General features: G+C 40.0%; 1 protein-coding gene across 1 annotated transcript in view; it reads left to right on the top strand.

Moving 5' to 3' along the window:
- USP35 (ubiquitin specific peptidase 35) overlaps positions 1-21,366 on the top strand; it is a 69,777-nt gene that overhangs the window by 17,773 nt on the left and 30,638 nt on the right. The gene's annotated exons all lie outside the window — the stretch shown is intronic.

Consider the following 21,366-nt stretch of genomic DNA (forward strand, 5'->3'; position numbering starts at 1 on the left):
GGCACCTCAATTTTCCTTTTGTGTGTGTGTGTGTTTAAAAATCCACATAACATAAAATTGACCATATTAACCATTTTTAAGTATACAGTTCAGTGGTGTCAGGTTGTATTCACAGTTGTCGTGCAGCTGTCACTACCGTCCATCCCTTTAACTCTTTTCTTGTTGGCACTCTGAAGCTCTGTGCCTATGAAGTAATACCTTCCATATTCCCCTCTCCCTTCCCCACAGCCTCGTAACCACAGTGTACTTTCTGTCTCTGTGCTTGTTGTCTCTGCTTCGAGTACCTCGTATACTCAAAGTATTTGTCTTTTTGGCTTAGTTCACTTAGTAAATGTCTTCGAGATTCATCCATATTGTAGCAAATCGCAGAATTTCTTTCCTTTTTAAAGGCTGGGCCATATTCCATTATTTGTATAAACCACATTTTGGTAATCTGTTCATTGGTAAAATGATAGATACATGACTTGCTTCTGTGTTTTACCTGTTATGAACATGGGAGCACAAGTATCTCTTACAGACCCTGCTTATGTTCTTCCAGATACATACCCCAAAGTGGAATTACTGGGTCATTTGGTAATTCTGTTTTTTAGACTTTTTGAGGAATCTCTGTCTACAGTGATGACACCAATTTACATTCCTACAAACAGTACATAAAGGTCTAGATTTCTCTACATCTTTCCAGCGTTTCTGTTTTTTGTTTGTTTGTTTAATAAGTCATCCTAATAGGTGTAAGGGTTTCCCTGGTGGCTCAGTGGTAAAGAACCCACATACCAATGCAGGAGATGCGAATTTGATCCCTGGAGAAGGAAATGACAACCCGCTCCAATATTCTTAGCTGGGAAATCCCATGGACAGAGGATCCTGACAGGCTATAGTCCATTGGGTCGCAAGAGCCAGACATGACTTAGCGATTAAACAACAATAACAAGTGGGTGTGAGGTGGTGTGTCATTATGGTTTTTAATTTACCATTTCTGTAATGATTAGTGATGTTGAGCATCTTTTTATGTGCTTGTTGGCCATTTGTGTCTATTCTTTGGCAAAAAGTCAATTTAAATCCATTGCCTATTTTTGAATCAGGTTGTTTTTGTTGAGGTTTAGGAGTTTTTTTGTTGAGGTTTAGGAGTTTTTTTGTTGAGGTTTAGGAGTTTTTTATGTTCTGAATGTTAATACCTTATCACATACATGATTTGCAAATATTTTTTCCCAGAGCCTTCTAGGGTTGTCTTTTTACTCTGTGGATAATCTTTTTTTAAAAAAATATTTATTGGAATATAGTTGATTTATAGTGTTCTGTTTCTGCTGTATAGCAAAGCTATACATAGACATATATCCACTCTTTTTTAGATTCTTTATAGGCCCCTGCAGAATATTGAGTAGAATTCCCAGTTCTATTCAGTAGGTCCTTATTACTTATCTTTTTTGTATGTAGTAGTGCCTGTGTCAATCCCCATATCCCACTTTATCCCTCCTCCCCTCTTTTTCTCCCTGGTAACTGATAACCGTAACCAGTGTGGTTTTTTTTTTTTTTTTTACATCTGTGACTATTTCTACTTTGTAAATAAGTTCATTTATACCATTTTAAAAGATTCTCTGTGGAGTGGATAGTCTTTTTTTTTTTTTTAGTTGTTGAAAGAGGTTGCTTTTTAAAAAATATACTTTTATTGAGAACAGTGTCAGACTTTATTTTTTTGGGCTCCAAAATCACTGCGGATGCTGATTGCAGCCATGAAATTAAAAGACGCTTACTCCTTGGAAGGAAAGTTATGACCAGCCTAGATAGCATATTAAAAAGCAGAGACATTACTTTGCCAACCAAGGTCCGTCTAGTCAAGGCTATGGTTTTTGCCGTGGTCATGTATGGATGTGAGAGTTGGACTGTGAAGAAAGCTGATCGCCGAAGAATTGATGCTTTTGAACTGTGGTGCTGGAGAAGACTCTTGAGAGTCCCTTGGACTGCAGGGAAGTCCAACCAGTCCATTCTAGAGGAGATCAATCCTGGGTGTTCATTGGCAGGACTGATGCTAAAGCTGAAACTGCAATACTTTGGCCACCTCATGTGACGAGTTGACTCACTGGAAAAGAGTCTGATGCTGGGAGGGATTGGGGGCAGGAGGAGACGGGGACGGCAGAGAATGAGATGGCTGGATGGCATCACCGACTCGATGGACATGAGTTTGAGTGAACTCCGGGAGTTGGTGATGGACAGGGAGGCCTGGCATGCTGTGGTTCATGGGGTCGCAAAGAGTCGGACACGACTGAGCGACTGAACTGAACTGAATTGACATATAACATGACATTAATTTCAAGTGTATTGTGTAATGATTCAGTATACCATTAGTTGACCCTTGAACAACATAGGTTTGAATTGCATGGGTCCACTTATATGTGGATTTTTTCCTCATAAATATATTGGGAAAAGTTTTGGAGATTTGTGACAGTTTGAGAAAAAATTGAAGGCAAACCTTGTAGCCTAGAAGGTATGTCATGAATATATGAAATATATGTTGATATATAAATAAAATAAAAAGTATGTGTTAACTGCTTATGTTATTGTTAAGGCTTCTAGTTGACAGTAAGTTATTAGCAGTTGCGTTTTTGGGGAGTCAAAAGTTATGCATGGATTTTTGACAGCATGGAGGTTGGCGCCCCTAATCTCTGCATTGTTCAAGGGTCAACCATATGTCTGTATTATGAAATGATCACCATAATAAGTCTACTTAACATCCATAACCACACATAGTTACAAATTTTTTTGTTCTGATAAGAAATTTGAAGATTTATTCTCTTAGCAACTTTCATATATGATACAGTATTACTAACTATAGGAACCATGCTGAACATTACATTCTCAGGACTTTTATTTATTTTGCCACTGAAACTTTGTTATCTTTTGAGCACCTTCATCTATTTCACCCATACCCAATCCCTATCTCTGGCAACCATTGATCTGTTTTCAGAATCTATGAAATTGTTTTTTTAGATTCCACATATAACTGAGATCATACAGTTTGTCTTTTTCTGTCTGACTTATTTTACTTGGTGTAATGTCCTCAAGGTTTATCTAATTGTCATAAATGATAAGATTCCTTTATTTCTTGTGCCTGAATAATATTGCATTGTATATATGTATACCACATTTTCTTTATCTGTTCATATGTCATTGGACACTTAATGTTTCCATGTCTTGGCTATTGTGAATAGTGCTGCTTTGAACATAAGGGTGCATATATTTTTTGAATTATAGTTTCATCAGGTGTGTGCCTGGGTGTGAGATTGCTGGATCATATGGTAATTCTGTTTTTAGTTTTCTGAGAAACCTTCATGCTGTTTTCCTTAGTGGCTGTACCAACTTACATTCCCACCAACAGTGTAGAAAGGTTTCCACTCCCTCCTCCAGCATTTGTTATTTGTAGACTTTTTAATGACTTTTCTGACCGGTGTGAGGTGATACCTCATTGTAGTTTTGACTTGCATTTCTCTGATAATTAGTGATGTTGAGCATCTTCTCATGTGCCTACTGGCCATCTGTATGCCTTCCTTGGAGAAATGTCTATTAAGGTCTTCTGCCAGTTTTTCAATTGGGTTGTGTGTTTTTTTTTTGTTGAATTGTATGACCTATTTGTATATTTTGGAGATTAAGCCTTCTTTCTTGTTTTTTAATATAAGCATTTTTAGTTATAAATTTCCATCTTAGGAGCACCGCTTTTGCTGTGGCGCATAAGCTTTGGTATGTTGTATTTTTGTTTTTGTTCATATCTAATTTCTAATATTTCTAGTATTTTCTAATTTCCCCTTGTGATTTCTTCTTTCATCCATTGGTTGTTTACAAGTGTGTTGTTTAGTTTCAACAGTTTTGTGAATTTTCCAGTTTTCTCTCTTACTGAATTCTAAGTTTATGTTGTGGTAGTCAGAGAAGATACTTTGTATGAGATCTGTCTTTTAAATCTGTTGAGACTTAATTTGTAGCCTAACTTATAGTCTCTTCTGGACAAAGATCCCTGTGCACTTGAGAAAAATGTGTATGCTATTATTGTTGGGTGGAATGTTTTTTTAATATGTATTAAGTCTAGTCAAGGCTATGGTTTTTCCCGTGGTCATGTATGGATGTGAGAGTTGGACTGTGAAGAAAGCTGATCACCGAAGAATTGATGTTTTTGAACTGTGGTGCTGGAGAAGACTCTTGAGAGTCCTTTGGACTGCAAGGAGATCCAACCAGTCCATTCTAAAGGAGATCAATCCTGGGTATTCATTGGAGGGACTGATGCTAAAGCTGAAACTCCAATACTTTGGCCACCTCATGCGATGAGTTGACTCACTGGAAAAGAGTCTGATGCCAGGGAGGGATTGGGGGCGGGAGGAGAAGGGGACGACAGAGAATGAGATGGCTGGATGGCATCACCGACTCGATGGACATGAGTTTGAGTGAACTCTGGGAGTTGGTGATGGACAGGGAGGCCTGGCGTGCTGTGTTTCATGGGGTCGCAAAGAGTCGGACACGACTGAGCGACTGAACTGAACTGAACTGAAGTTTCCCAGTTTCTCTTTTTATCTTCCGTCTGGTGGTTCTGTTTGTTATTGTGAGTGGGGTCATGAGTCTCCAGCTATTAATGTAGAATTGTGTATTTCTCTTTTCAGTTTTGTTAACTTTTGCATTATATATTTTGATGGTAATTTGGTGTGTAAATATTTGTAATTGTTACGTCTTCTTGCTATATTGAGCCTTTTATTAACATATAATGTCCCTTTTTGTCTCTTACTACCTTTCTTGACTTAAAGTCTGTTTTGTCTCACATTAGTACAGCCGCGTCTGTTCTCTTTTGGTTATTATTTGTGTGGCATTTCTTTTTCCAACCTTTCACTTTCCACTTCCTTGTGTCTTTGTATCTCACATGAGTCTCTTATAGACAGTATTATAATTGGATGTATTTTTATCCATTCTGCCAACTGCTAGTCTCTTCTCGTGAGAGAGTTTGATACATTTACTTTTCTAGGATTTTAAAAATTTATTTTTTAATTGGAGGATAATCGCTTTACAGTGTTGTGTTTCTGCTGTACAACAGTGTGAAGCAGCTATGTGTGTACGTATATCCCCTCTCTCTTGAGCCTCCCTCCCACAGCCCTCCCTTCTGGGTCATCACAGAGCACAGAGCTGAGTTCCCTGTGCTTCAGCTTCCCACGGTCTGTGTTACGCATGGTAGTGTGTATGTGCCAATGCCACTCTCTTCTTTCGTCCCACCCTCTCCTTCCCCCACTGTGTCCACACGCTCATTCTCTACGTCTGTGTGTCTTTTCCTGCCCTGCAAATAGGTTCATCAGTGCCATTTTTCTAGAAGGAAACTGACTTCTGCCATTGGGCTATTTATTTCCCATATGCCTGCTAGCTTTTTTATCCTGCATTTCTTGCATTCCTGTTTTCTTTTGTGTTCAGTTGATTTTTTTTTTTTTTTTTTTTTTGGTTCAGTCCCCAGGTTGGGAAGATCCTGTGGGGAAGGGAATGGCAACCTACTCCAGTATTCTTATCTGGAGAATCCCATGGACAGAGGCACCTGGGGGGCTACAGTCCATGGGGTTGCAAGGAGTGAGACCCAACTGAGCGACTAACACTGCTACTACTTCTGCTGCCTTTAATAACATACAAAAACTCTGCTCCTTCACAGCTCTGTCCCACCTCACCTTGGTTGTTGATGTCACAGAATTACATCTGTATAATTGTGCGCCCTAAAACATAAGTAATTCTTTTAGATGCATTAGTCCCCTGAATTATGTGGAAGAGTTTTGAGTTTCAAACCAACGTTATAGTAATACTAGCTATTGCATCAATAATTGTCTTTTTTCTTTACATATAATCATTCACGTATTTACATTTGTTGAGATCTGTATTTTTCCATGTGAAGTTTAAAGCTTTATTTGTTTTTAGTTGATTGATGATTGTTTACAATATTGGTTTGATTTCTGTCATACATCACCATGAGTTAACCACAGGTATACATATGTCCCCTCCCTCTTGAATCTCCCTCCCACCTCCCTCCCATTGCTACCCCTCTAGGTTATTATAGAGCCCCAGTTTGAGTGCCCTGAGTCATACAGCAAATTCCCGTTGGCTGTCTGGCTACACACGTTAGTGTATAAGCTTCCGTGCTACTCTCTCCTTTCATCTCACCCCCTCCCTCCTTTCCCTCATCCTTGTCCATAAACCTGTTCTCTGTGTCTGCGTCGTCACTGCTGATCTGCGAATACGTTCATCAGTGCCGTCTTTCTAGATTCTGTATATATTTGTTAATATATGATATTTGTTTTTTCTCTTCCTGACTTACTTCACTCTGTATAATAGGCTCTAGATTCGTCCATCTCTTTAGAATTAACTCCGATGTGTTCCTTTTTATGGCTGAGTAGTATTCCATTGTGTATATGTATATGACATATACACAGCTTCTTTGTCCATTCATCTGTCGATGGACATCTAGGTTGCTTCCATGTCCTAGCTATTGTAAATAGTGTTGCAGTGAACACTGGGGAATACGTGTTTTTCAGTTTTGGTTTCTTCAGGGTATATGCCTAGAAGTGGTATTGCTGTGTCGAATGGTGGTTTTATTCCTAGGTTTTTTGGTTTTTTTTAATTAATTTATTTTTTTTATTGGAGGCTAATTATTTTACAATATTATATTGGTTGGTTTTGCCATATTCCTAGTTTTTTAAGGAATCTCCCTACTGTCTTCCATAGTGGCTATATCAATTTGCATTCCCACCAGCAGTGCAAGTGGGCTCCCTTTTCTCCACACCCTCTCCAGCCCTTATTGTTTGTGGATTTCTTGATAATGGCCGTTCTGACTGGTGTATCTCATTGTAGTTTTGATTTGCATTTCTTTAATAATGACTGATGCTGAGCATCTCTTCAACTGTTTATTAGACATCCATATGTCTTTGGAGAAATGTCTGTTTAAGTCTTTGCCCACTTTTTGATTGGGTTGTTTGTTTTTGTGGCATTGAATTGTATGAGCTCCTTGTATATTTTGGAAATTAATCCTTTGTCAATTGTTTCATTTGCTATTATTTTCTCCCATTCTGAGGGTTGCCTTTCACCTTATTTATAAGTTATATTTGCTGTGCAAAAACATTTAAGTTTAATTAGGTCCCACTTCTTTGTTTTTATTTCCATTATTCTAGGAGGTGAGTCATAAAGGATCTTGCTATGATTTATGTCATACAGTGTTCTGCCTGTGTTTTCTTCTAAGGATTTTATAGATTCTGGTCTTACATTTAGGTCTGTAATCCATATCAAGTTTGTCTTTGTTTGGTGTTAGAAGTGTTCTAATTTCATTCTTTTACACATAGTTGTCCAATTCTTCCAGCACCACTTATCGAAGAGCTCTTTTTCCCATTGTATATTCTTGCTTCCTTTATTAAAGATAAGGTGCCCATAGGTACATGGATTTATCTCTGGGCTTTCTATCTTGTTCCATTGGTGTATACTTCTGTTTTTGTACCAGTACCGTACTGTCTTGATGACTGTAGCTTTGCAGTATAGTCTAAAATCAGGTAAGTTGATTCCTCCAGCTCCATTCTTTTTCCTCAAGATTGCTTTGGCTCCTCGGGGTCTTTTGTGTCTCCATATGAATTGTGAAAATTTTCGTTCTAGGTCTGTGAAAAATGCCATTGGTAGTTTGACAGGGATTGCATTGAATCTATAGATTGCTTTTTGTAGTATAGTCGTTTTCACAATATTGATTCTTCCCACCCAGAAACATGGAATAGATCCCTCCATCTGTTTATGTTGTCTTTGAATTCTTTCATTAGTGTCTTAAAGGTTTCTGCATACAGCTCTTTTGTCTCCTTAGGTAGGTTTATTCCTAGGTATTTTATTCTTTTTGTTGCAGTGGTAAATTGGGTTGGTTCCTTAATTTCTCTTTCTGATTTTTCATTGTTAGTATATGGGAATGCAAGTGATTTCTGTGTATTGATTTTGTATCCTGTGACTTTACTAAATTCACTGATTAGTTCTAGTAGTTTTCTGAGAATGTCTTTATGGTTTTCTATGTACAGTATCATGTCATCTGCAAACAGTGAGAGTTTTACTTCTTCCTTTCCAATCTGGATTCCTTTTATTTCTTTCTCTTCTCGGATTGTTGTGGCTAGGACTTCCAAAACTAGGTTGAATAACAGTGGTGAGAGTGAGCACCCTTGTCTTGTTTCTGATCTTAGAGGGAATGCTTTCAGTTTTTCACCTTTGAGAATGTTTGCTGTGGGTTTGTTGTATATGGACTTTATTATGTTAAGGTAGTTTCCTTCTATGCCCATTTTTTGAAGAGTTTTTTTTTTTTAATCATACATGGGTGCTGAATTTTATTGAAAGCTTTTTTTTCTCTATTGGGATAATCATATGGTTTTATCTTTCAGTTTGTTAATATGGTGTATCAGATTGATTGATTTGTGTATATTGAAGAATCCTTGCATCCCAACTTGATCATGGTGTATGAGCTTTTTAATGTGTTGTTGAATTGTTTGCTAGAATTATTATTGCAGGTTTTTGCATCTATGTTCATTAGTGATATTGGCCTGTAATTTTCTTTTTTTGTGATATCTTTGTCTGGTTTTGGTATCAGGGTGATTGTGATCTCATAGAATGAGTTTGGAAGTGTTCTTTCCTCTGCACTTTTTGGGAAGGATTTCAGAAGGATAATAAACATTAACTCTTCTCTAAATGTTTCATAGAATTCACCTGTGAAGCCATCCAGCACTAGGGTTTTGTTTTTTGGGAGATTTTGATCACAGTTTCAATTTCAGTGTTTGTAGTTGCTAAGGGTCGGACACGACTGAGCGACTTCACTTTCACTTTTCACTTTCACACACTGGAGAAGGAAATGGCAACCCACTCCAGTGTTCTTGCCTGGAGAATCCCAGCGATGGGGGAGCCTGGTGGGCTTCCGTCTATGGGGTCACACAGAGTCGGACACGACTGAAGTGACTTAGCAGCAGCAGCAGCAGTTGGCTTGTTCATAATTTCTGTTTCTTCCTGGTTCGGTCTTGGAAGGTTGAACTTTTCTAAGAATCTGTCCATTTCCTTTAGGTTGTCCATTTTATTAGCATATACTTGCTGGTCATCGTCTCTTATGATCCTTTGTATTTCTGCATTGTTGTAACCTCTCCTTTTTCATTCCTAGTTTTGTTGATTTGATTTTTCTCCCTTTTTTTATTCTTAATGAGTCTGGCTAATGGTTTGTCAATTTTGTTTATCTTCTCAAAGAACCAGCTTTTAGTTTTATTCATCTTTGCTATTGTTTCCTTCATTTCTTTTTCAGTTATTTCTGCTCTGATCGTCATGATTGATTTCCTTCTACTAACTTTGCGGGGTTTTTTCCTTCCTTTTCCAGCTGCTTTAGGTGTGGAGTTAGGTTGTCCATTCAGTGTTTTTCTTGTTGGTTGAAGTAGGATTGTATTGCTGTAAGCTTCTCTCTTAGAAGAACTGCTTTTGCTGCATCCCATAGGTTTCGTGTTGTTGTGTTTTCACTGTCATTTGTTTCTAGGAATCTTTTGATTTCCCTTATTTCTTCAGTAATCTCTTTGTTACTTAGAAATGTTATTTACTCTCCATGTGTTTGTGTTTTTTGCAGTTTTTTTCCCCTGTAATTGATATCTAGTCTTATGCTGTTGTGGTCAGAGAAGATGTTTGATACAATTTTAGCTTTCTTAATTTTACTGAGGCTTGATTTGTGACCCAAGATTTTCTGTGTGTCTTCGAGGTTCTGACTAGTATGTTTTCTTTTCACCTTGTAAGACTCCTTTGAGCCTTTCTTTATGACAGGTCTGCTGCTGCTGCTGCTGCTAAGTCGCTTTAGTCGTGTCCGACTATGTGCTACCCCATAGACAGCAGCCGACCAGGCTCCACCATCCCTGGGATTCTCTAGGCAAGAACACTGGAGTGGGTTGCCATTTCCTTCTCCAGTGTGTGAAAGTGAAAAGTGAAAGTGAAGTCACTCAGTCGTGTCCCACTAGTAGCGACCCCATGGACTACAGCCCACCAGGCTCCTCTGTCCATGCGATTTTCTAGGCAAGAGTACTGGAGTGGCTTGCCATTGCCTTCTCCGTTATGACAGGTCTGCTGCTGCTAAGTCACTTCAGTCGTGTCCGACTCTGTGTGACCCCATAGACGGAAGCCCACCAGTGGTCATGAATTCCTTCAGCTTTTGTTTATCTGCAAATGTCTCGATTCTCCCTCACTTTTGAAGAACGATTTTGCCAGATTTAGGATTTTTGGTTGACAGTTTTTTTTTTCCTTTGAGCATTTTGAATATATCTTTCCACCTTCTTATGGCCTCCAAAGTTTCTGATCAGAAAATCTACTGATAATCTTATTAAGGATCCCTTGTATGTGATGATCAGCTTCTCAGTTGCTGCCTTCAAGATTTTGCTGTGTGTCTTTTGAAAGTTTGATTATAATCAGTCCCAGTGTGGGTCTCTTTGAATTCTTCTAATGGATTTTGTTGAACTTCTTGGGTATTTACATTTTTGTCTGTCATCAGATTTGAGGCGTTTTCAATCATTATTTGTTTCAGACATTCTTTCTGTCCTTTTTTCCACTCTCTCTCCTCCTCCTGGGCCCCCCACAGTGGACTGGTCCTTCTGATGGTGTCCCATGGGCCTCTTAGGTTCTGTTCACTCTTCTTCAGTCTTTTTTCTCTCTGTTCCTCCGTTCCGTTCCATTGCTCAGTCGTGTCCGACTCTATGCGACCCCGTGGACTGTAGCCTACCAGGCTTCTCCGTCCATGGGATTCTCCAGGCAAGAATACTGGAGTGGGTTACCGTTTCCTTCTCCAGGGGATCTTCCCGACCCAGGGATCGAACCCGGGTTTCCCGCATTGGAGGCAGACGCTTTAACCTCTGAGCCACCAGGGAAGCCCTCAGCCTTGATAAATTCCACTGTCCTGTCTTGAAGGTCACTGAGTTGTTGTTCTGCCTGCTCACACTGAAAATTTACCTCTGTTAAGTTTTAAATTTCATTTATTGTACTTTTCTGCTCTAGAATTTCTTTTTTTTGTTTCTCTTTTAGTTTTTCTCTTTACTGATTATTTCTCTTTTGCCCACAAATTGTTTTCTTGACTTTCTCCATTCTTCTGTTAGTTCTTTTATCACCTTGAAGACTATTGCGTTAAAGTCTTTGCCTCATACATCTGCTGTTAAGTCTTTTTCAGGGACAGATTTTGTTGAATTATTATTATTATTTTTTATCCTCTGACTGGGCTGTCCTTTTCTGTTTCTTTGTGTGGCTTGTGATTGTGGAGCTCTGGACATTTGTTTAATAATATTGGATCTCTGGAAATCAGATTCTCCTTCTCCCCGTGGGTTTTGTTTTCTTTCGTTTGTTTAATTTTTGGTCGCACTGAGTCTTCATTGCAGCATGCGGGCTCAGTTGTGCTGTGTAGGCTTAGTTGCCCCGTAGCGTGTGGGATCTTACTTCCCCAGCCAGGGGTTGAACTCGAATTCCCTGCACTAGAAGACAGATTCCTAACCATGGGACCACCAGGGAAGTCCCTGCTTTTGTTTTTCATTGTTATAGCCTGTCTCTGTGCTGCAGGTCAGCCTGAAGTATAAATTTAATGTCTTCTTATGTCTTTTCTGAGGCTTTCAGATGGGCATGTGCAGTCACTTTCTAGTTTTCCCCATATGTGCAGTTGCTTTTTAATGCCCTAGTCACTAATGTTTAGCTCCTCAAAAGGAAAAAATGAAAAATGAAGCGGTGAAGTAGGGAAGTGGGAGTGGGGAGAGTGCTGGCCTTCTAAGTCTCCTGGAAGTCATAGTTTAGCTTGAGGTGGGAGGATTTGTAACAGCGGTGAAAACTGTAACAGTGATGGCTGCCCGTGTCTCTGTCTGCATCTGGGTGATCAGGAAGCAGCAGTTGGAGCAGGAGTCCTCAATATTGGGGGATAGAGTTCTTTTTACTCACCCCAGTTTCTGCAAGATTTGTGAAAACCACTCCAGAAACGTGCACAGCCGTGCTGCTTCTGTGCAGAGAACTGACAGTGACTCCAGCTTACCCTGGAAGCTTTTGCCTGGAAGTTGCAAGCCTTTAACACACTTCAGAGTTCCAAAAATAGTTACATTAGACAGAGTCTGCCAGTACAGTTATTGTAGAGGTGGGGAGACAGTTTCCTAATACATCCTACTCTGCCATCTTCCCAGAATCCTCTTTCTTCTTTAGAGTAGGTTTGGTGCCTCTGATGGTAAAGAATCTGCCTGCAATGCAGGAGACCTGGGTTTGATCCCTGCGTCAGGAAGATCCCCTGGAGAATGGTATGGCTACCCACTCCAGTATTCTTGCCTGGAGAATTCTGTGGACAGAGGAGCCTGGCAGGCTACAGTCCATGGGGTCGCGAAAGTCGGACATGACTTAGTAACTAACTCTTCACTTAGGTTTACAGAAAATTGAGAGGAAGATTGATTTGCCATGCGCTCTGTTCTCACAGCTGCATTGCCTCCTCTGTTATCAACAGCACTAACCGGAACGGTACTTTTCCTTTTCCCGCTGAGGAGAAACCTACACAAAGACAGATTGTAATCACCCAGAGTCCATAATTAACATTATGTTCACCCTGTATTGTACATTCAGTAGGTTTGGAAAAATGTGTAATGTCATCTATCATTATGGTGTCACATAGTGTGTTTTTAACATTCATATTGGAGTGTAGTTGATTTACAGTGTTGTGTTAGTTTCAGGCGTAATTCAAAGTGTGTTAGTTACAAATATACATATCCATTCTTGTTACGATGTTTTTTCATATAGGTTATTATAGAATATTGTTGAATTCCTTGTGCTATACAAGACGGCCTTGGTGGTTCTCTGTTTTATGTAGAGTGGTAGTAGTGGTAGTATATACTAGTCTCCAACTCCTGGTTTATTCCCCCACCTTTCCCCTTTGGTAAACATAAATTTGTTTTTTATGTCTGTGAGTCTGTTTCTGTTGTGTAAATAAATTCGTTCGTGTCATCTCTTTTTAGATGTGACATAGAAGTGCTGTCATAGGATATTTGTCTGTCTATCTGATGTACTTTCAGTTCAGTTCAGTCGCTCAGTCGTGTCCGACTCTTTGCGACCCCATAAATCACAGAACGCCAGGCCTCCCTGTCCATCACCAACTCCCGGAGTTCACTCAAACTCATGTCCATCAAGTCGGTGATGCCATCCAGCCATTTCATTCTCTGTCGTCCCCTTCTCCTCCCGCCCCCAATCCCTCCCAGCATCAGAGTCTTTTCCAGTGAGTCAACTCGTCGCATGAGGTGGCCAAAGTATTGGAGTTTCAGCTTTAGCATCAGTCCTTCCAATGAACACCCAGGATTGATCTCCTTTAGAATGGACTGGTTGGATCTCCTTGCAGTCCAAGGGACTCTCAAGAGTCTTCTCCAGCACCACAGTTCAAAAGCATCAATTCTTTGGCACTCAGCTTTCTTCACAGTCCAACTCTCACATCCATACAGAAAATTGAGAGGAAGATTGACCACAGGAAAAACCATAGCCTTGACTAGGTTGGCAAAGTAATGTCTCTGCTTTTTAATATACTATCTAGGTTGGTCATAACTTTCCTTCCAAGGAGTAAGCGTCTTATAATTTCCTGGCTGCAATCAGCATCCGCAGTGATTTTGGAGCCCCGAAAAATAAAGTCTGACACTGTTTCCACTGTTTTCCCATCTAATTCCCATGAAGTGATGGGACCAGAGGCCATGATCTTTGTTTTCTGAATGTTGAGCTTCAAGCCAACCTTTTCACTCTCCTCTTTCACTTTCATCAAGAGGCTTTTGAGTTCCTCTTCACTTTCTGCCATAAGGGTAGTGTCATCTGCATATCTGAGGTTATTGATATTTCTCCCGGCAATCTTGATTCCAGCTTGTGCTTCTTCCAGCCCAGCATTCCTCGTGATGTACTCTGCATATAAGTTAAATAAGCAGGGTGACAATATACCACCTTGACGTACTCCTTTTCCTATTTGGAACCAGTCTGTTGTTCCATATACAGTTCTGACTGTTGCTTCCTGACCTGCATACAGGTTTCTCAAGAGGCAGGTCAGGTGGTCTGGTATTCCCATCTCTTTCAGAATTTTCCACAGTTTATTGTGATCCACACAGTCAAAGGCTTTGGCATAGTCAATGAAGCAGAAATAGGTGTTTTTCTGGAACTCTCTTGCTTTCTCCATAATCCAGTGGATGTTGGCAATTTGATCTCTGGTGCCTCTGCCTTTTCTAAAACCTGCTTGAACATCTGGGAGTTCACGGTTCACATATTGCTGAAGCCTGGCTTAGAGAATTTTGAGCATGACTTTACTAGTGTGTGAGATGAGTGCAATTGTGCGGTAGTTTGAGCATTCTTTGTCATTGCCTTTCTTTTGGATTGGAATGAAGACTGACCTTTTCCAGTCCTGTGGCCACTGCTGAGTTTTCCAAATTTGCTGGCATATTGAATGCTGCACTTTCACAGCCAGCATCATCTTTCAAAATTTGAAATAGCTCAACTGGAATTCCATCACCTCCACTAGCTTTGTTCCTAGTGATGCTTTCTAAGGCCCACTTAACCTCACATTCCAAGATGTCTGGCTCTAGGTCAGTGATCACGTTATTGTGATTATCTTGGTCGTGATGTACTTTACTAAGTATGATAACCTCTAGGTCCATCCATATTGCTGAAAATGGCATTATTCCATCATTTTTTATGGCTGAATAATAGTCCATTGTATATATTTACCATACTTTCTTTATCCATTCATCTGTTTATGGATGTTTAGATTGCTTCCATGGCTTGTTTTTTTTAAAAATTAATTTATTTTAATTGGAGGATAATTACAGTATTGTAGCCTGGTGGGCTGTAGTCCATGGGGTTGCTAAGAGTCAGGCACGACTGAGCTACTTCACTTTCACTTTTCACTTTCCTGCCTTGGAGAGGGAAATGGCAACCCACTCCGGTGTTCTTGCCTGGAGAACCCAGGGACGGGGGAGCCTGGTGGGCTGCCATCTATGGGGTCGCACAGAGTCGGACACGACTGAAGCGATTTAGCAGCAGCAGCAGCAGTGGTCTTTGCCATCCATTGACACAAATCAGCCCCGGGTGTACATGTGTCCCCCATCCTGAACCCCCCTCCCACTTCCCTCCCCACCCCACCCCTCAGGGTTGTCCCAGTGCAGCAGCTTTGAATGTCCTGTTTCATGAATGGAACGTGGACTGATGATCTATTTCACATACGTGTTTCAGTGCCATTCTCTCAAATCATCCCACCCTCGCCCTCTCCCAGAGTCCAAAAGTCTGTTCTTTACATCTGTGTCTCTTTTGCTGTCTCGCATAGAGGGTCATCATTACCATTTTTCTAAATTCCATATATATGTGTTAATATACTATATTAATGTTTTTCTTTCTGACTTACTTCACTCTGTATAGTAGGCTTCAGTTTCATCCACCTAAAAAATTAGGGTTAGGGTTAGAGTGGATTATAGCAGGCTGCAGTTTCATCACCTTCACTCAAATGCGTTCTTTATAATCTCAGTTCAGTTCCGTCACTCAGTCATGTCCAACTCTTTGCGACCCCATGGATTGCAGCATGCCAGGCTTCCCTGTCCATCACCAACTCCCGGAGTTTACTCAAACTCATGTCCAATGAGTCAGTGATGCCATCCAACCATCTCATCCTCTGTCGTCCCCTTCTCCTGCCTTCAGTCTTTCCCAGCATCAGGGTCTTTTCCAGTGAGTTGGTTCTTCGCATCCGGTGGCCAAAGTATTGGCATTTCAGCTTCAGCATAAGTCCTTCCAATGAATATTCAGGACTGATTTCCCTTAGGATGGACTGGTTGGATCTCCTTGCAGTCCAGGGGATTCTCAAGAGTCTTCTCCAACACCACAGTTCAAAAGCATCGATTCTTTGGTGCTCAGCTTTCTTTATAGTCCAACTATCACATCCATAGATGACCACTGGATAAACCATAGCTTTGACTAGATGGACCACTGTTCCTCTTTGGTGACTGCTTATTCCTAGATATTTTATTCTTTTTGATGCAATGATAAATGGCATTGCTTCTTGTATTCTCTTTCTGATCTTTCATTGTTACTGTGTAGAAATGCACCAGATTTCTGTGTATTAATTTTGTAACCTGAAACTTTACCAAGTTCATTGTTGAGTTCTAGGAGTTTTCTGGTACATCTTTAGGATCTTCTATGTATGGTATCTGCAGACAGTGACAGTTTAACTTCTTTTCCAATTTGGATTCAGCTTTTTACCATGGAGTATGATGCTAGCTTTGGGTTTGTCATATATTAATTACGTTGGAGTATGTACCTTCAATGCTCACTTTCTGGAGAGTTTTTTTTATCATAAACTGGTGCTGAATTTTGGCAAAAGCCGTTTCTTCGTCTATTGAGACGATCATATGGTTTTTATTCTTCAGTTTATTGATATCATGTATCACATTGATTGGTTTGTGGGTGTGTCCCTGGGATGAATCCCAGTTGATTAGGTGTATGGTCTTTTTAACGTATTGTTGGATATGGATTGCTAGTATATTGTTGAGAATTTCTGCATCTATATTAATCAGTGATCTTGGCCTGTAATTTTCTTTTTTTGTGATATCTTTTTTCTGGTTTTGTTGTCAGGGTGACGGTTGCCTTGTAAAATGAGTTGCAGTTTTCCTTCCTCTGCAACTTTTTGGAACAGTTTCAGAAGGATAGGTGTTAACTCTTATCTAAATGTTTGATAAAATTCACCTGTGAAGCCATCAGGTCCTAGACTTTTCTTTGTTGGGTGGTTTTAAATCATGGTTTCAATTGGTCTGTTTATATTTTCTATTTCTCCATGGTTCAGTCTAGAGAGACTGTGCCTTTCTGGGAATTTGTCTGTTTCTTTCAGGTTGTCCATTTTATTGGCATACAGTTGTTCCAAAGAACTAGCTTTTAGTTTCATTGGTCTTTGCAGTTGTTTTCTTTGTGTCTGTTTTATTTATTTCTGCTTTGATCTTTATGATTTCTTTCCTTCTACGAACTTTAGGTTTTGTTTGTTCTTCTTTCTCTAGTTTTAGGTGTGAGGTTAAGTTGTTCATTTGAGACTTTTCTTGATTCTTTAGGTAAGATTGTATTGTAATCAGCCTCCATCTTAGAACTGCTTTTGCTGTATCCTGTAAGGTTTGGACCATTGTGCTTTTGTTTTCATGTATCTCTAGGTATTTTTTAAATTTCTCTCTTGATTTCTTCAGTGATCCAATGGTTAGTAGCATGTTGTTTAATTGCCACATGTTTGTGTTTCTTAGAGTTTTTTTTCCTGTGGTTTATTTCTAATCTCATAATGTTGTGATCAGAAGGCACGCTTTATATGATTTTGATTTTCTTAACTTTACCACGGCTAGTCTTGTGGCCCAGTGTGTAGTCAGTCCTAGAGAATGTTCCGTGTGCACTTGAGAAAAATGTGTGGTCTGCTGCTTTTGCATGGAATGCTCTAAAAATATCGATAAGTCCAACTCGTCTAAAGTGTCATTGAAGACCTGCATTTCCTTATTGATTTTTTGTGTGGATGATCTGTCCTTTGATGAAAGTGGGATATTGAAGTCCCCCATGATTATTGTGTTACTGTCAGTCTCTCCCTTTATGTTTGTTAGTATTTGCTTTACATGTGGAGGCGCTCCTGTGTTGGGTGCATATATATTTATAATTGTTAAATCTTCTTTTTGGATCGAACCCTTGATCATTATGTAGTGTCTCTGCCTCTTATAACACTCTTTCATTAAAGTCTATTTTGTCTGATATGAATATTGCTACTCCAGCTTTCTTATGATTTCCATTTGCATGAAATACCTTTTCCCATCCCCTTACTTTCGGGGTAAAAGTGATGGTAAGTATGAAGTGGGTCTCTTGTTGTTGTTTAGTCATTCAGTCACGTCCAACTCTTTGCAACCCCATGGACTGTAGCACGCCAGGTTTCCCTGTCCTTAACCTTTTCCCAGAGTCCTTTCAAACTCCTGTCCATTGAGTTGGTGATGCCATCCAACTATCTCATTTTCTGTCTCCCCCTTCTCCTCCTGCCCTCAATCTTTTCCAGCATCAGGGTCTTTTCCAGTGAGTTGGCTCTTGGCATCAGATGGCCAAAGTATTGGAGCTTCAGCTTCAGCATCAGTCCTTCCAGTGAATATTCAGGTTTGATTTCCTTTAGGATTGACTGGTTTGATCTCCTTGCTGTCCAAGGGACTCTCCAACACCAGTTTGAAGGTATCAATTCTTTAGCGCTCAGCCTTTTTTATTGTCCAGCTCTCACATCCATACATGACTACTGGAAAAACCATGGCTTTGACTAGACGGACTTTTGTTGGCAAAGTAATGTCTCTGCTTTTTAATATGCTGTCTAGGTTTGCCATAGCTTTTGTTTCAAGGAGCAGGTGTCTTTTAATTTCATGGCAGCAGTCACCATTTGCGGTGATTTTGGAGCCCCCAAAAATAAAGTCTGTCACTGTTTCCATTGTTTCTCCATCTATTTGCCATGAAGTGATGGGACTGAATGCCATGACCATCGTTTTTTGAATGTTGAGTTTTAAGCCAATTTTTCACTCTCCTCTTTCACCTTCATCAAGAGGCTCTTTAGTTTCTCTCCGCTTTCTCCCATAAGGGTGGTGTCAGCTGCATATCTGAGGTTATTTATTGACATTACTTCCTGTAAAATTGATTCCAGCTTGTGCTTCATTTAGTCTGGCATTTGGATGATGTACTCTGCATATAAGTTAAATAAACAGGGTGACAATATACAGCCTTGACATACTCCTTTCCCCTTTTTGAATTAGTCCTTTGTTCCATGTCCAGTTGTTGTTTCTTGACCTGCATACAGATTTTGCATGAGGCGGGCAAGTTGGTCTGGTATTCCCATCTGTCTAAGAATTTTCCACAGTTTGTTGTGACCTACACAGTCAAAGGCTTTAGCATAGTCAGTGAAGCAGAAGTAGATGTTTTTCTGAAATTCTCTTGCTTTTTCTATGATCCAGCAGAGGTTGATGTTGGCAATTTGATCTCTGGTTCCTGTTTCTTGTTTAAATCCAGCTTGTATATCTAGCAGTTCTCAGTTCACATACTGTTGAAGCTTAGCTTGAAGGATTGTGAGTATTACTTTGCTAGCATGTGAAATTAGTGCAATTGTGAAGTAGTTTGAACATTCTTTGGCATTGCCCTTTTTTGAGATTGGAATGAAAAAACTGACCTTTTCCAGTCCTGTGGCTGCTCCTGGGGGCAGTTTAGTCGATAAGTCATGTCTGACTCTTTTGACCCCCATGGACTGTAGCCTGCCAGGCTTGTCTGTCCATAGGATTCTCCAGGCAAGAATACTGGAGTTGGTTGCCATTTCCTTCTCCAGGGGATCTTCCTGACCCAGGCATAGAACCGGGTCTCCTGCACTGCAGGCAGATTCTTTACCAACCGAGCTATGAGGGAAGCCCAACCATATTTGCTGGTATATTGAGTGCGGCATTTTCACAGCATCATCTTTTAGGATTTGAAATAGCTCGACTGGAATTCCATCACCTCCACTAGCTTTGTTTGTAGTGATGCTTCCTAAGGTCCACTTGACTTCACACTCCAGGATGTCTAGCTCTAGGTGAGTGATCACATCGCTATGGTTAGTCAAGATCTTTTTTGTACAGCTCTTCTGTGTATTCTTGCCACCTCTTCTTAATCTCTTCTGCTTCTGTTAGGTCCATACTGTTTCTGTCCTTATTGTGCCCATCTTTGCATGAGATGTTGCCTTGGTATCTTTAACACGCTTGAAGAGGTCTCTAGTCTTTCCTGTTCTATTGCTTTCCCCTCTTTCTTTGCATTGTTCTCTAAAAAGGCTTTCTTATCTCTCCATACTATTCTCTGGAACCCTGCATCAGATGGGTATATCTTTCCTTTTCTCATTTGCCTTTAGCTTCTCTTCTTTTCTCAGCTATTTGTAAGGCCTCCTCAGACAACCATTTTGCCTTTCTTTTCCTTGGGGATGGTCTCTTGTGTAGAAAGCATGTATTGGTCTTGTTTTCGTATCCACCCAGCCAGTCTGTGTCTTTTGGTTGGTACATTTAATCCATTTACCTTTAAGGTAATTACTGGCATATATGATCCTATTACCATTTTGTTCATTGTTTGGGGTTTATTTTTTGTAGATCTTTACCTTCTGTTGTGTTTCTTGCCTAGAGAAGTTCCTTTCCCATTTTTTGCAAAACTGGTTTAGTGGTGCTGAATTCTCTGAATTTTTGCTTGTCTGGAAAAGCTTTTGGTTTCTCCTTCAAATCTGAATGAGAGTCTTGCTGGGTGTTCTTGGTTTTAGGTTTTTCCCTTTCATCATTTTGAATATTTTGTGCCATTCCTTTCTGGCTTGCAGAGTTTCTGTTGAGAAACCGGCTGATAACCTTATGGGTTTTCCCTTATTTGTTATTTGTCTTTTTTCCCTTGTTGTTTTTAATAGTTTATCTTTGTCTTTAATTTTTGTCAGTTTGATTATGTGTCTTGGTGTGTTCCTCATAGGGTTTATCCTGCCTGGAACTGTCTGTTCTTCCTGGACATGGTTTACTATTTCCTTTCCCATGTTTGGACATTTTTCAGCTATTATCTCTTCAGATGTTTTCTCGGTTCCTTTGTCTCTCTCTTTTCCTTCTGTGACCCCTATAATGTGAATATTTGTGCATTTAATGTTGTCCCAGAGGTCTTTTAGTTCAGTTCAGTCGCTCAGTTGGGTCCAACTCTTTGCGACCCCATGGACTACAGCATGCTGGGCTTCTTTGTCCGTCACCATCTCCTAAGTGATGTTAAAGGTCTGTTAGGCTATCTTCATTTTTCATTCTTTTTTCTGTATTCTGCTTTGGAGCATTGATTTCCACTATTCTCCCAGGTCACATATCCATTCTTCTGCCTTAGTTATTCTGCTATTGATTCCTTCTAGTGTATTGCTTATCTCTGTTTGTTTGTTCTTTACTTTTTCTAGGTCCTTGGTAAACATTTCTTACATCTTCTCAATCTTTGCCTTCATTCTTTTCCTGAGATCCTGAATCATCTTCACTATCATTATTCTGAATTCTTTTTCTGGGAAGTTGCCTATTTCTACTTTATTTAGTTGCTTTTCTAGGGATTTATCTTGTTTCTTCTTCTGGGAAATAATCCTATTTCTTTTCATTTGAAGTAGCTTTCTGTGATTGTGGTTTTAGGTCTGGAGGCTGATGGGATTGCAGTCCTTATTTCTTCTGTCTGCCCTGGTGGATAAGGATAAGAGGCTTGTGCAAGCTTCCTAATAGGAGGGACTGGCTGTGGGGAAAACTGGGATTTGCTCTGGTGGGCAGGGCAGTGCTCAGTAAAACTTGATTCCAATTGTCTGCTGATGGATGGGGTTGTGCTCCCTTC

Source organism: Moschus berezovskii, chromosome 25 (genome assembly GCF_049115385.1).
Source record: "Moschus berezovskii isolate FMDL1 chromosome 25, NW_MosBer_1.0, whole genome shotgun sequence".
Taxonomy (NCBI): domain Eukaryota; kingdom Metazoa; phylum Chordata; class Mammalia; order Artiodactyla; family Moschidae; genus Moschus; species Moschus berezovskii.